Source organism: Bactrocera dorsalis, chromosome 3 (genome assembly GCF_023373825.1).
Source record: "Bactrocera dorsalis isolate Fly_Bdor chromosome 3, ASM2337382v1, whole genome shotgun sequence".
In the NCBI taxonomy this organism is placed as follows: domain Eukaryota; kingdom Metazoa; phylum Arthropoda; class Insecta; order Diptera; family Tephritidae; genus Bactrocera; species Bactrocera dorsalis.
This window is the reverse complement of record NC_064305.1, coordinates 38,981,570-38,996,961: the sequence shown is the minus strand read 5'-3', so window position 1 is coordinate 38,996,961 and position 15,392 is coordinate 38,981,570.

The window sequence follows — 15,392 nt, the reverse complement described above, 5'->3', positions numbered from 1 at the left end:
TTTCTAGTCTCTCTTGTGAGTACGTACAGTGGCGGACAAAAGTCTACATACACCCCCTATTTCCATTGATATGAGAGTACAAAAAGTTTTTAGAAAAATGTATGTATTTATACAGTTTTATTCTAATATTTAATATAATAACAATTAACTAAAAAAAAAAATCATTATTTAACATAAAACAACAAATTTATGGAAGAAAAACTCAAAAATTGCTTTGACAAAAGTCTACATACAGCTCAAATCTCATACTTTGTACATTGTTATAAGTTATACAAAGTTAAAGTAATTGCGAGACTGTATAATTTTCTAGTTAGAAACCCTTGTTAAAATTTTACGAGCGTTTTTAGGAAAGGGTATATTTTTACATGGTTTTTGTTAAGTGGGCTCAAATAGTGATAATCTTTATTATAGGAATACTAAAATTGTGCATACCTCTCCATTGATTTAAATCCACTTGGAATTCGAAATATGACTCATCTAAATGCACTTGGAATCATAACCACTTTTGTAGGAAACATTACAACCTTATCCATACGTAGGTATATTAAAGTGGGTCAAAAAAGACGAACACTTTTTCATCCCTGGTACTCTGAAAAATAGTATCTTACTCTAAGAAAGAACAGTAAGTTAACGTTAGCCTTTTTCTTTTATTTCGATATGTTTATTGTTTGATATTTATTGGATTTAGTTGTGGTTTAAACACTTCAATAGCTATAATGGCTCCGCGAAATGAAATATCAATTGATGTAAGAAATTTGGTGATAAAAGAAAGAAAAGAAAAAAAATCATATGGTGAAATTTCTAAAATTTTAAACTTGAGTCGAGCAACAGTACAGACAATTCTAAAAAACTTTAAAAATAATGGTTCCAACGAAAATAAACCGCGCAGTGGACGCCCAAAAAAACAATCTCGTAGAGACGTCAGCCTGATTCTCAACGAAGTAGACCAAAATCCAAAAGTAAATGCTCCAAATTTAGCCGAACGCATAGCAAGTACGTCACAAATGAGTATCCAACCAAGAACAATAAAAAAAACTCTAAACGATAACGGATTCCACAGTAGAACACCACGGAAGAAACCTTTTATTTCTGAAAAAACCGGAAACTTCGTTTAAAGTTCGCCAAAAAACACAAAGAAAAGGAAATGGATTTTTGGAAAAAAGTTTCATTTACAGATAATTCTAAATTCACCCTTTTTGGTAGTGATTAAAGGGCTAAAATTTGAAGGAAAACTAACTCCACGCTTGAACCGAAGAACGTAGTATCAATTGTGAAGCTCAGTGGCGGCAGCGTAATGGTTTGGGGAGCTGTTGCGGCCTCTGGAGTTAGAAAGTTGGACTTTATTGAAGATGAAATGGATGGTTATAAGTATAAGTCTCTGTTGGAACATAATTTGAAGCTTTTGGTGGATAATTAAGGACTCGGTTCCGGTTGGATATTTCAACAAGATAACGATCCGATACATGCGGCGCAAATTGTTAAGGACTGGTTGCTTTATTATACTCCAAGGCAATTAAATACACCACCTCAAAGTCCAAATATGAATATTATTGAACATGTCTGGGAGATTTTGGAGCGTAGAATTAGAAAGAACCAAATTTCTAGCTCTGCTATACTCTAAGAGCGCATATTGGAACCTTGGAACAGCATTACATCTGCAGCGTTGACAAATATAGCAGAATCAATGCCACGGCGTCTTCAAGCAGTTATAGATACCAATGGGGACCCAACTAAATACTAAAACGTCTTAATAACTAGCATTTTGTAAAGTTTTTCGCACTGAACTAAGATATTTTTGTACTGTATGTAGACCTTTGCCAACACAATATTTGAGTTTTTATTCCATAAATTTGTAGTTTTATATTAATTAATGGATTTTTTAAGTTTGTTATTAGAAAGAAGATTAGAATAAAACTGTATCAACACATTTTTCTAAAAAGTTTTTGTACTCTCACATCGAAGAAAACAGGGGGTGTATGTAGACTTTTGTCCGCCATTGTATATACATATACAGTGAAACCTTCAATAACCTATGGGAGATGTCCGCTTATAGGACACTACTTCATAAATAACTTACATATCTTGGGCATTTTATTTGTATATTTCATTTTTATTGTGTTTTATAGTTATAGTAAATTGTGCATATTTATTTATGTTTGAGTTTTCAAAAATTCCTTTACCGTAGTTTGTCTCAACTTTCCTTGTTTCTGTTTTATAAAAGAGTTTTCAAAATGACTTTTCAAATTTTTAAGCTACTAAAATGCAGTGACGTCATCACTAACGAATTTTTTAAAGCGGTGAAGTTGTTTTAGTGCTTCGGTGTACGTTTAATTTCACCCGCATCGTGGGTGCATACTTTATTTAGTTTGGTTTCTTTACTCGCCTATCACACACGGCAACTTTTGTTGCGGCAACTCTTGGTTGGAGAGGAGAATCGCGCCGAGTTTCCAGTGTTCAGCAACTCGCTTTGTGTTCTTATTCGTAGCAGTTCGCTGCGATGTTTTTCGGCATTCGTGTTCTTTCTTTCGTAGTACATAGTTGCATTTGAGTATATTTTTTTGAAATTAATATTTTGAATATATTTAAAAAATTTAATTTCATCTTTTGGCAAGTAATTTGCAAATATGTATACAAATATACATAATATAATATAAATATTTTAGAAAATGGAGTATGACGAAAAAATCGAATTAACTAAAGATATTGTGAAATGTATGGAGAAAGCCATACAAATTGATTCAGACGATAGTGAAAAGGGTGACATATGTATGTGAAAGTCTGTCATATAATCTTTGTTTTAATTTTGAATTATAAATAAAATGTATTTCTTAATTGTCAGAACTGATTAATATATGTGATAGAGTGGCCCAAATACCCATAAGGAAAAAGAAACGACAATGGGTTAAAGTAAAGAGTAGACAATAGGTTAAAGTAAAGTGAAAGAGAGTGAGAAAAAAACTCGAACAGAGTTGCGCAACACAAGTTGCTCGTGTGAAGGTAATGGGCGACAGCAAAAGAGAATCGCCCGAGAATTAGCAACTTTTGTTGCCGCGTCTAATAATGGACTCATTAGATAATTCCGCAGTAACATTTTCATCAATGAAAATGTCATTTTTATTGTCTTCTGTAGTCGCATTTTCGTCGATTAACAAAAAATCGTCGAAATGCTGCGCTTTCCCACTTTCATTTAAAAGCTTTATCAAAGGCGTTAACGTGGATATGAGAATATCATCGAATGTTTTTGAAAGTTTGTTCATTTACATGTCATCTACTCTAGTCAATAGATGTATGTGTTCAAATATCATTGAACATGCTTACTTGTTTAGTATCAGCAAAGCCGAGATATTTAAAGTAATACATAAATATGTAAAAACACATACAATTTACTAAACATACATGTTTCCATACATGTGTACATAAACAGATATATGCATTTATATGTAATGCGCATACAATAATAATAAAAATGCATATAGGAATTGTAAACTAAATGGATAAACGCAAGTCATAAATTTGACCCATTTTTTCGCTCTTCAAAGCAATGACATGTTTGGCAGCTTTTATTTATATTGAAGCACATCCTCGGGATTAACCTCAGCAGATTCCCCACATACGCTTTTGAACGTCACATTATGTCGTTTCCGCCATTTTTCTAACCACCCATTTGATGCTGAAAAAGTTTGAACTCCTAATTGACCGGAATTTTTTTTTGTGTTTTCTTTTATAATAGAGCCCGGCACAGGTATACGAGTATATTGATTTCTGGCTTTGACAAACCACTTAAAACACAAATTGTATAATTGTTTGAGCCATCAATATTTAAGAACATTTTCTTTTTGGTTCCTGAATTTTTGTCAGGTTAAGAGACGGTGTTCGCAAGTAGATGTTTCATTGTATGTGACACTACGGAGAAAACTTCGCTGATTCGAATTTACATGCAATGAAAAAAATTTACATAAGCGTTGTCTTTATTAAAAATGTGTCTAAAACGTAAATGACAATTTTTAGCCGACTTTTTAAGGTTGCACATATAATATTATAAAAAACACAGGAATATTGCGTTATTTTATAGGCAACGCGAAATAAATGTAAGAAAATAGATAAACACTCGTCAAGAAGGTTAGGCACAAGTTGTGAATACATTATGTTTTTTGATAATATTTATAAAGGGTACCAAGGGTATACCAACAAAAATTTACGCTTACTTTCATTCGCGTCGATTACATTAAATTGGGAAAAAAAACTACTGAAATATAATATGGTCTCATCATCGTTCATTAAATGAATACATACGCACTAAATGGGCAAATATGTACAACTGAGTAGGCATTTAACCCAGACGGAAGCATCCAACCTAATATTCTCCGCATTAGTGCCTAAACTTGTTTTATATATAATAGAATCTGTAATATTTAACCTAAAAATATGTAAAATATGAATATATTTATGTTAAATATATGTATTAATAAAATGTTTAACTTAAAATATATGAATATTATAATACTTTAGTAAATTCAAAGGGAAACAGTAATTCTTGGATAAACTTTTCAGTGACGGTGTACCTTTTTTGATTTACTTGTATTTAACTAGATATGTAGATATGTATATGGAATACGGTTTAAGTTTGATATATATTTTACACACGTCATTCTCTTAGCTACTTTATTGCCATTTTCTCCGACTTTTCTTACGAAATAATTTTTCTGAGAAGTGTTTAATATCGCAGTTTCATAATAATACCACCATATTCCTATAATGATAATTTTTTGTCCAGTCAGTTTGAATGACTAAGGCTTATTTATTTAAGTTTTTTTGGTGTTTCTCATATGTTCTCTTTAATTAAGCAAATATCAAATCCTCCTATTTTATTTAAGCCTAATTATTTAAAGAAAACCAAGGTTCTCAATTTCGCATAAAATATTCGTTCAATTAAATTATTAGACTGTCGCACATGGAAAAGAGTGAACTGCGATTTGTCAGTAAGTTGATAGTAGTTAAAAGAAGGCAAAAGAATTTTACTATTTGATGGAAACCCTCGCATTACCAACAATATTAAATAGTCCTCCAGAAAAATCCATCATTGTATCATAATAGCTTTTGAAGGAGCACATAGGAACCTTAAGAATCACCCTTTTGAAGTGATGCTCGAAGTAGATTACTGACTGTGATGACTTCGTCTAAAAGACCTTCAATCACATTGTATCCAATGGACTCAATAAGCTTGTTCAAATGTTATTTTGAAAATGAGTGTGTACATTTCACTAAACACCAGAGAAACCCCTTCCGCTCACCAAAAACTTACTCAAAGATTTGAATTTCGTCTGATTACGTACTACAGTTTGATCTATTTACACTATTTGTTAAACCTCAAATAAAATGCAGAAATACCAAAATTTTTCAATAATAAACTTAGCTAAACCAGTTAGCCTTAAGCTACCTGCGTCTTAAATGTTTAACAATATTTCATTAGTTCGCCTTCGCGGGAACCCATTATTTTCATAATTCTGCTAAAAGCATATATTAATCTTTCTTTTAACTGAAAGGCGGTTTAATTGATACTTTTTTAACAGCGATAGGTAAGCAATTGACCTAAAAACCAGAGGCGACTTAAATGACAATTGTTTAAATCAAAGGAATATTTTTTCTCTAAATGTTTTTATATTCATTCATATTTAAGAATTGGAAGTACAGTAGAATCGCGAAAAAGTTAACAAAAACGCCCTAAGAATGTTTTACTTTTCTGAAATAATAACTTTTCCAAAGGGTTTCCGAATTTGAAAAAAAAAACACCAAAATAAACATAATTATGCTGATATTGATATTTTCAATTTATTTCCACGATCCACTTTTACTCGCAACAAAACAGAAACTTATTATACCCTTACCATTTGACAAGATATATTCACGAAATTTGGTATAGATTATTTTTTAAGGCAACAATGTAATTTCCGAAGAAATTCTTCAGATCGAATTACTATAGCATATAGCTGCCATACAAACTGAACAGATAGTTACTAACAGAAATGCACCTGTGAAGGGTATTTAGATCGGTGCAACCGAAGTTAACGTTTTTTCTTGTTTTAGTTTTAACTTTTAAACATTATACATACAAATGTACATATTAATTTGTAAGGAATGGTTTAAAGAAGCGGTCGAGACTTGTTTGATTCTTTTTTTGTGTAATAGCTCCTGATTTGCATCATTATTGTTGTCATACCACTTTTTCAATGCATTGATACATTCAACTGCTTCCGAAAAACTCACTTTCTGTTGTTGCTTATCTTCCTCTATAACTGGTTCTTCAACTTCATTATCAGGCACTTCGAAATCTTCTTCATCTTCCGTATTTTTATCGTCGTTCCAATTTTCGATGTATTTTACTGCTGATGGCAATACCACCCACCTTGGGCAATAACGGTTGTACCTAACGAAGTGTATCATCGTAAGAACTATTTGATCTAATTTCGTTGTCGCTGTCATCGTCACATTGTTTTTTATTTTTCCAAGCTTTTATAAGCACAGCTCATGGCAATTCATCTCAGGTAATTTAAGCGGCAAGATAGCATAACGAATTGAATGTTCTTTCAAAATATTTTCAACCGGAACGTGTTCTTGTGCTACAATGTTCCATAATAATTTAGCCGGGTCTGCTAACTTGAGCAGTCTTATGGGATTTTGATCTATGGGCTGCAAAACAGCTCACACGTAACGTGGTAAAAGCATTGGCGCAATGTTTTCGTCATCTGACTGTAATTTGTCAATTGGCTTATATGCAGTACAATTGTCAGTCAGCAATAACGCCTTTTGTGGCAAATTATTTTCAACAGAAAATTTGGGGAAAAAAATTTTGACTTAAAAATTTAAAATGATAGAAAAATAAATTTACCTGCTTAATAAACGAATTATGGAACCAGCGTAAGAATAGCTCTGAATTTATCCAAGACTGTTGCGAGTTAGCGTATTCCAATGGGTTTTCAAACTCCTCGACGCAACGGCGGTTTGCGAATTTACCAATTATCAATGTTTTCAACTTATGCGAACCATCTGCATTCACTTACAACATAAATGTGATTTTATCCTAGGTCTTTTTTGCAAATTGAATCTGACTTGCTATAATTTTTTCTGCTTTGTTGACTTTATTAACACACTAACTATAAACAACTCACAAGTTCAAACGCTCATGACAAACTACGCATGTACCTCGCGACTCCGACAATAACATTTTACATAGAAATTTAATTGTTTTCTGCCAAACAAATGGTTGGATTTTTAAAAATAGATAAGCTCAGAAAAGTTAACTTTTTAGAGTGATACGTGGACGCTCAAAATCGGTCAACTTAACCGAAGGTTCAATTTTCTCGCGAGTTAACTTTGGCGTGATTCTACTGAAAATTAAAGGCGCTCTTAATTTTAATGCGAATAATTTTCGGTTTCGTTCTTTCTATTCGCACTAAACGTTTGTTTAGCAGAGCAGAAAAATTAACGATAATGTTATAAATTAAATTTTTATTAAAGCTTCTTAACCTTCTCTGTTAACTTTCTGATTTAGCCAGAGAATTTAGAAGACATTCTACTAGAGAACATAAAAGAAATCAGTGAACATACAAGAATTGTTTTATGTTCTCTGATTTAAATCGCCAAATTACAGTTCAACATCTTAATTTAGCTTAAAACTACTATCATGGGGTTTTTGCGCTTATATAAAGTACTTACAATTTTAGGTATGCCGAGCAGTTTTCTAGAGGATTTACATCCGCAGTATTTTCAGCCCCGTCAACACTTGTGGTTTTGTCCTTTCTTTTTTGCGGAGGAAACTTGATATGTTTCATTACGACATTTCAATTTTTACTCAAGTTATCGCTTGCACAGACAGTCAGACGGATGGACGGACGGAAAAACAAACATCCGAATTTCAACTCATCTTGTCATCTTACAAATATATAACCCCATATCTAACTCGACAAGAGTATACAAATTAGGTGGATGCATAATTTTTTCATGTACTATGTGAATAACAAATAAATTTATCGAAATTGGTCCGCTTGACAATACTATTTTACCAGGTCAATTCAAATATATTTACAATATGTAAGGTGTGAGTCATGTGTAGAAGTTCACGCAAGTGAGGAAAGTTCTCGGATCACCATTCATTTTGGGACCAAGTATCCTCTGGGTAGTCTAAGAATATCCATTTGAAGGCGAGCTAAAGTGAGAAAGCTAAACATCCCCTCCGCAAGGTTGTGCGCTGGGTTTGGCACCCGCCTTGTAAAAAATACCCTCAATGAACATTAAAAAACAGCCACTTATGAGGGTCCTCCCTTTTGGTGATGACCATGGCGAACGACTTAAAAATTACAATTTGAGGAGAAGGTGTCGCTGCCCAGCTAGACCACTATCTTGTTGCAACCAAGATTCGCACCCGCCTCTGTTCAGCAAAAAATGCACGTCAAAAACCACGTTCGATGTCGAGAAGCTGTAAGCGCAACAGACAACCGAACGATTTCCGACTCGACTTGCACTCTTGCTTTCTGAGAGCACTTGTCAACAACTCGGTATAAGGGAACTGTGGGACGGCATTTCAAGCTCCTTACGTACAGCAACCGAAATCATTTGTTATCGGAAAATGGAAAAGAACAGCTGGTACGACGAGGAGTGCCGTGTTGAAGCGGAGAGAAAGCAACGTTACAATCGGCCACAACACGTGCGGGGTGGGATAGATATCGTGGGTTGAAGAGGGAGGCGAGACGCTTTTGCAGACAGAGGGCGAAATGCGTGATTACGACAAGCTGGCTGACAGGGGTAATGCTCGAAAATTCTACCAAAAAATGCGGCGACTAACAGACGGTTTCAAGACGGCAGTGTAAACTGACGTTGAGCAACACAAAAAGTTCCGTCAGTATCGAGAAAGACCGCTCCGAGCCGTTCGATACCACTTGAGGTTTCAGACAAGGCGACTCCCTTTCGTGTGACTTCTTCAATATACTGCTGGAAAAAATAATTAGAGCTGTAGAACTGATTAGAGAAGGTACCATCTTCTAAAAGAGTGTACAGCTGCTATTGTACGTCATACGGTGTTCAAAATTGAACATGTTCGTTGCTGCCAAAGCACGGACAACAATATTATATTTAAACCTTTTATACATACATATATAATGTTAAATAAGATAAAAAATAATCTTACTATTGATACAGTCCACTAATATTACACATATACATAAACATACTTAAATGCATTGTCATGCAAAACAATAGCATTCAATAGACAATAACACAAACATTACTAAGGATAAGATGTTTACATATGATAACCAGGGTTCTTAGAATACATTTTAGCAACTGCCTGTAAATGTACTCACATTAAAATAAAACCAAGGTCACACAACATGTACACTTGAAAGCAATACCATATCATGTAGCATAAACAATATGCTACATACATATGAACATACACACATACACATATATTTAGTTATTTAGGATATTTTGAAAAATAGTATATAAGGTTTCCAAATTACTAAATAAAATTAGAATGAATAAATTCTCACTTGACTAAAGACGTTGTGTAATTCCCCCCACCAGTGATAAGGATTATCTAAAATCTTTGTTGAGTTAGTTTGATCTTACAAATCAAACAGTTTGAATATAATTCAAACATTTGGTCCTTCGAGCCGGATAAGTAGCTCGAGCCAAAATTGTAAGACCTTTATGGATAAAATACAGGCAACATGTGTAAAAGTCCTATTATATACGTATATATAGGCAATATAAAAGCCCTGTTATTTACACAGGCAAATTAATACAGAAATTGTAAGACGGGTTCATATTCCCGCATATTTATATGATCACATAAGCCGTTTAGTACGAAACTAAACGCTGTGTAAAACTGTTTATTTAAAAAAAAATTATATATTCAGCGGCTGTGAATCGAGGCACAGCAAGGTCAACCAGGCGACCAAAACAAATTCCTCCAACGATTTTTTTTAAAGAATAAGAACAGTTTAGTAAAAAATATTAATTAAAAATGTCGAACATTGCGGACATGTCTAAAGTAAAAGACCAAAAGACTGAATCTCTAGTGCAGAGAATACAAAATAGAGCACACAGTCTTCGACATTACATCGATGAAGGAAAAATGAATTTATTTAGCACCAATGAAAATGTGCTAAAGACTTGTGACACCCACATTATGAATATGTGGAGGTTATTAGAAAAGGATTATGAAGAACTATGTGGAATACCGTACTTAACGAAGTATAAAACGGAAGTGGAAGACTTAGAACAGCAAGTATATGAAATAGTGTATACATTAGCTAAACAAATAATTTTCGTAACAAAAGAAAAAGATGATAGGAAACGAGCTGAGCAGTTCAAAATGGAACTAGCAACAGATACAAGGATAGACTTTATAGAGCAGGCAATTGAAAGAAGATCGGAAAGAATTCGATCTATAATTGCAGAAGCAAAGCTAAAAATAAGAGACGAAATTGACTTTGAATTTTACGAAAGCCGTCTCAAGAATTTATGGAGCTGCATGCAGAAAGATATCGACGAATTGTCGATAAAGTACAATAAGCCATCTTATATGTACGAATTTGAAGACCTTTCCTTTGAAACCACCGATACTTTGCGCGTATTAAAAAAACAAATGGAAATCAACTTAATAAAAACGAAAAAATTGGAATTACCAAATATAGAATCGCAAAAATTCTCAAGCGAATTCCGAGAATGGCAATCATTCAAAGAGCTCTTCGAGGAGTATGTCCATAGTAATAAGGGCATTAGTAACTCAAAAAAGGTGAGCTATTTGAAATCTTGTCTTCAAGGAGATGCTAGACTAATGGTTAGTCACCTGATAACGGGATCAGGTACAAATTACAACACTGCTTGGGAATTACTGGCAAGCAGATATGATAACGTATGCAAACAATTTAATGACAATATCGAAAAGCAATGCGTTGATGATATTCGCAAGCTGCGCGAAATTACATTTGAGAAGCTGCGCGTAGAAGATATACGCTTCGAGAACTATTGCGTTGATAACATATCGAAAGAAGGTAAGCTACGCGTAGAAGACATTACCTTTGGCAAGCTGCGCGTGGAAGAGATAACCTTCGAGAAACTTCGCGTAGATAATATATCAAAAGAAGATAAGCTGCAGGAAATTACTTTTGAGGAGCAACGCACATTTAATGATGTGAACAATAAAATGTCTTCTTTGGAAATTGAGGAGAATGCAAAAGATGAATGAAATATTCTCAGCTCGACTAAAGACGTTTTTTAATTCCCCCCACCAGTGGTAAGGATTACTAAAATCTTTGTTGAGTTTAAGTTTGATCTTACAAATCAAACAGTTTGATATATAATTTCAAACATACGGCCTTAACAGCCGCGTCGTTACTTCTGCTTTCTCCAGAATGGATAAGGCGGCGAAGCAAATATGTCTGGTGGTGAACGAGTGCAAGACGAAATATCTCCTGTCATCAAACAAACAGTCGTCGCACTTGCGACTAGGCACCCACATCACTGTTGACAGTCATAACTTCGAAGTTGTAAATAATTTCGTCTATCTTGGAACCAACATCAACGCTAAAAATAACGTCAGCCTCGCAGAATATCTCTTGCCATCTGGTGCTACTTCGAAGTAAGTAGGCAATTGAGAAGTAAATAAGAAATTCGATGAACAAAAACCAAAGTGTGTATGTCACTCATTATTTCCGTCCTGAGTTATGAGTTTTCGAGAGAAAGGTTCTGCAGAAGATTTATGTTTTTTTACGCGTTAGCCACGGCTGGCTGTCCCCAACGGAAAAATGGCAAAAAATGGTTGACCAAAATGGTACATACTTTTTTATTTATGTATTATTATAAATATAAAGAAATAAATTGTAGTTTGATTGGAAATACGAAAAGACTTTTTCGATTACCCAATATTAAGAGCTCATATATGGAGAGGATTTTTTGAAAGTGTTTACCAACCAAGATTTAGATAATAGAATATTAAAAAAAAAAATTTTTTTTCGCTCAGCCTATTGTGCTTATTGCCTTAGATTTAATGATCCATACAACAACTGTAGAATCCCTTATGAAATTCTATTCGAGACAAAATAGATGATTTATTCCTCATCTCTCGAGCTATTCATGGCAAAATTCAATAATAAGCGACATTTTAAACTTTTTGCAACGAAAAAACTCTCAAAATAAATGCATTCATATTCTGAACCCCAATATACAGGTATTGCTTCTTATGTTTATAAAGAGTAAATAATTTAATCAACAAGAAAGGAGCTTCAGCCTTAATGCTAACGTGTCGCTTTTAAAAAAACATACATACATATGTAAGTATAAACATAAATATACATAGAGTCCACGACAATTAAGCTTTTGCAAACTTTTCTATTCAAAGCATATGCAAAGATTTTATTTTTCACAGTAGTAAGTGTAGTAACAAAGTGCGCTTGGTTTTGTGTATATAACAGTACATTAGTAAAATGGAGCAACCACCGTCTAAGAAACTAACTATTTATGATGCGTCAAAATAATAGCACAGACTGGTAAAATTATGTTTAGTTGCTGTTTAACCGCCAATATACCATCAGCTAGGTTTTGAAAATATTTTCTGTCAATTTTCTGAATAGGTCGTGGAAAACTGCTCAAAGAGTGGAAACAATAAAAAAAATTGCAGAAATCGCGAAGAATTTAAATATAAGTCGTAAAGTGGTTATCAATTTAATAAAAGATCCTGAAAATTACTGAAAAACCAGTGGAAGCGGGCGGCCAAAAGCGGTAACACCTAACCAAAAAGAGCAATTGACCTTACAGTTAGACAAATCGCGAAAAAAACTGGTGTAAAAGCAAATGTACGCAATGTGCAAGGAATTTTGAAATATTCCGATTCCATAAAACGTCAAAAGTTGCTCAGAAAATCACCGCTTTCAGTGAAGCATTGTGAAGTAAGATTGAAGTTTGCTAAAAGTCATATCAAATGGAAAAAAGTTGGAGCCGTGTGTTGTTTACAGATGAAAAGAATTTAATTTAGATGGTCCTGACCCCACTATTACCACGATTGAAGGGTAATGTGCTATGATTTGGACAGGAATAGGTTATCGTGGGAAAACCGAAATAGAATTTGTCCGTCCTATGATATTCCAGCAAGACAATGCTGTGCGTGCTGCAAGATTAGTCAAATCCTTTTTTGACGACAAAAATATCAAAAGTTTACACTGGTCTGCTCGATCACCTGACCTCAGCATTATTGAAAATTGTTGGGAATAACTAGCAAGGAAAGTTTATGCAGAAAATAAACAATATAACAGCGTTGAGATATAAGTCAACTCCCAATCGTCGTACTAAAGTTTAAAAATCCAGGAGAATCCACACAATAATAAACACCATTTAGTATCTAAGAATTTTATGTACTTATTAAATTTTATGTTTATACATATGGATGTATTTATTATGTCGTACCACGAGAAGTAGAATATTTTTAATCTGTTTTATGTTGCTACATTTTGTTGTAAAATAAAATATATAATATAGGAAGTATTTGTATGTATCTGTATGTATGTATATATTATTTGCCGTCCTTTGAAATCATCAAGCGCAGAGGGTTGTAAAACTGAAGTTTTAGCTCAAAAATATAATACAGATTATATAAAAAACATTAAATACTTTTTCAAACATTCATACAAACACAAGAAATTGGCAAATTTACATCAATAAATCTTCAATTATAGCGTCTGTTTGTCATAACTTTTAAGAAATAAATAAACATTGTTTTAGTAAAAAAAATTCTACCACATTGGCTGCAAAACCTCCCGGAGGCAATGAAAAGAATATGACATGAGACAAAATGAGGTAAATATTGGTAAAATTGTGTGTGTATAAAGCTTCTAAGTTTCATACATTTATGCAAATATTTTTATGAAATATGAGAGAAATGTTTCCTATATACTTCCTTAAAAAAAAGGTGCAAATAAATACATGTTCATTTTTGATCACTGAGGCATATAATTCGGTCAGTTTTTTTCGATCTTCAAGCTTTGAGGCAGCCTTTTAACGAGGCATCATAAATGGACTACAAAAAAACTGGAAAACATTTATATACGAGTTGTACATTTGTGAAGACGAGGTCTGACCATTGTCGCGAATGAGAGGAGTCACGAGACATCCAAAAGTAAGGACAACACTATTGTTTTAATTTTTGAGAACAAACCACTGCTCAGTCTAAGAAAAACTAAATAAATTTTATTTAAAGAGGGATTAAATTTATTTATTAATACAATAGGGGTATTCTCTTGCTCTTGCAAGATTGCAGATTGCAAAAATACTATACCGAAATATACAAGGGCACGAGAGCACCCATTGCAGAATCTAATGATATATGAACGGCTGATTCGTTAAATTTATTGTAAATGACTATTGTGCATGGCTATTGTGAATTGGCCCACCTTCTGCTTACATTTTTAACAAAAAACTGTAACAAATCTTTATAATTTAAAAGAAATTATAAAATCTAATTAAAATTTATCTTCCTCAACAATTTAACGTCAAAATATGACTTTATGTAAAATGGCAACTAAAACAGGGTTGCAATTATATTTTTGCGTGACATTGCACGCAAATAAACATGGGTTTTGGTCTGACATATTTTACAGCCCTTGCAAATATTTTTCTGCGTGTGTTTGTTGTTGTGTCGTGAAAAAATCTGCAATTCTTGCACCATGCAAGGGTTTTGCAAGAGCAAGAGAATACCCCTATTATGGGAAAGATTGCATTAGACGCTGGAAATCAACTGTGATTGGGGCAATTTTATATTTACAGATGAGTCAACTTTTGTAGCGTTCAACACCTTGAGATGTGTTTGCATATTTACAGATGCTTCAGCTACATCAAAACAATGTACTTTCTATAATTACAACATTTTTCCAAAAAAGAAACAACCGCCTACACTTTGGAAAACAAAACATTTTTGGTCGTCAGTCAATCTGTGCGGAACAAACCGTGCACATACTTTTCGTAAGCCCAAATGTTCGGTCAAAATGCGATAAATCGATGTTTTGGAGATGTTCAATTCCGTTTCCATGATGATTTCGGTTGATTTTTGATGAATTCTCGCAGAGTTTCGATGGAATTTCCGGTGATCACGGATTTTGATTGGTCCATATGTTGATCGTCATTTATGTCATCACGACCACTTTGAAAACAATGAAACCACTCGTGCACTCTGCTACGGGATAGGCAATCATCGCCATAAACGTGTTTCATCAACTGAAACGTTTCGGTAAAAGTTTTACCAATTTTAAAACAAAATTTAATGTTGTCTCTTTGCTCGAAGCTCATTTTCGCACCGATAACACAAACATCCTGACACTTAAAATGCAATGACTTCACTTCCA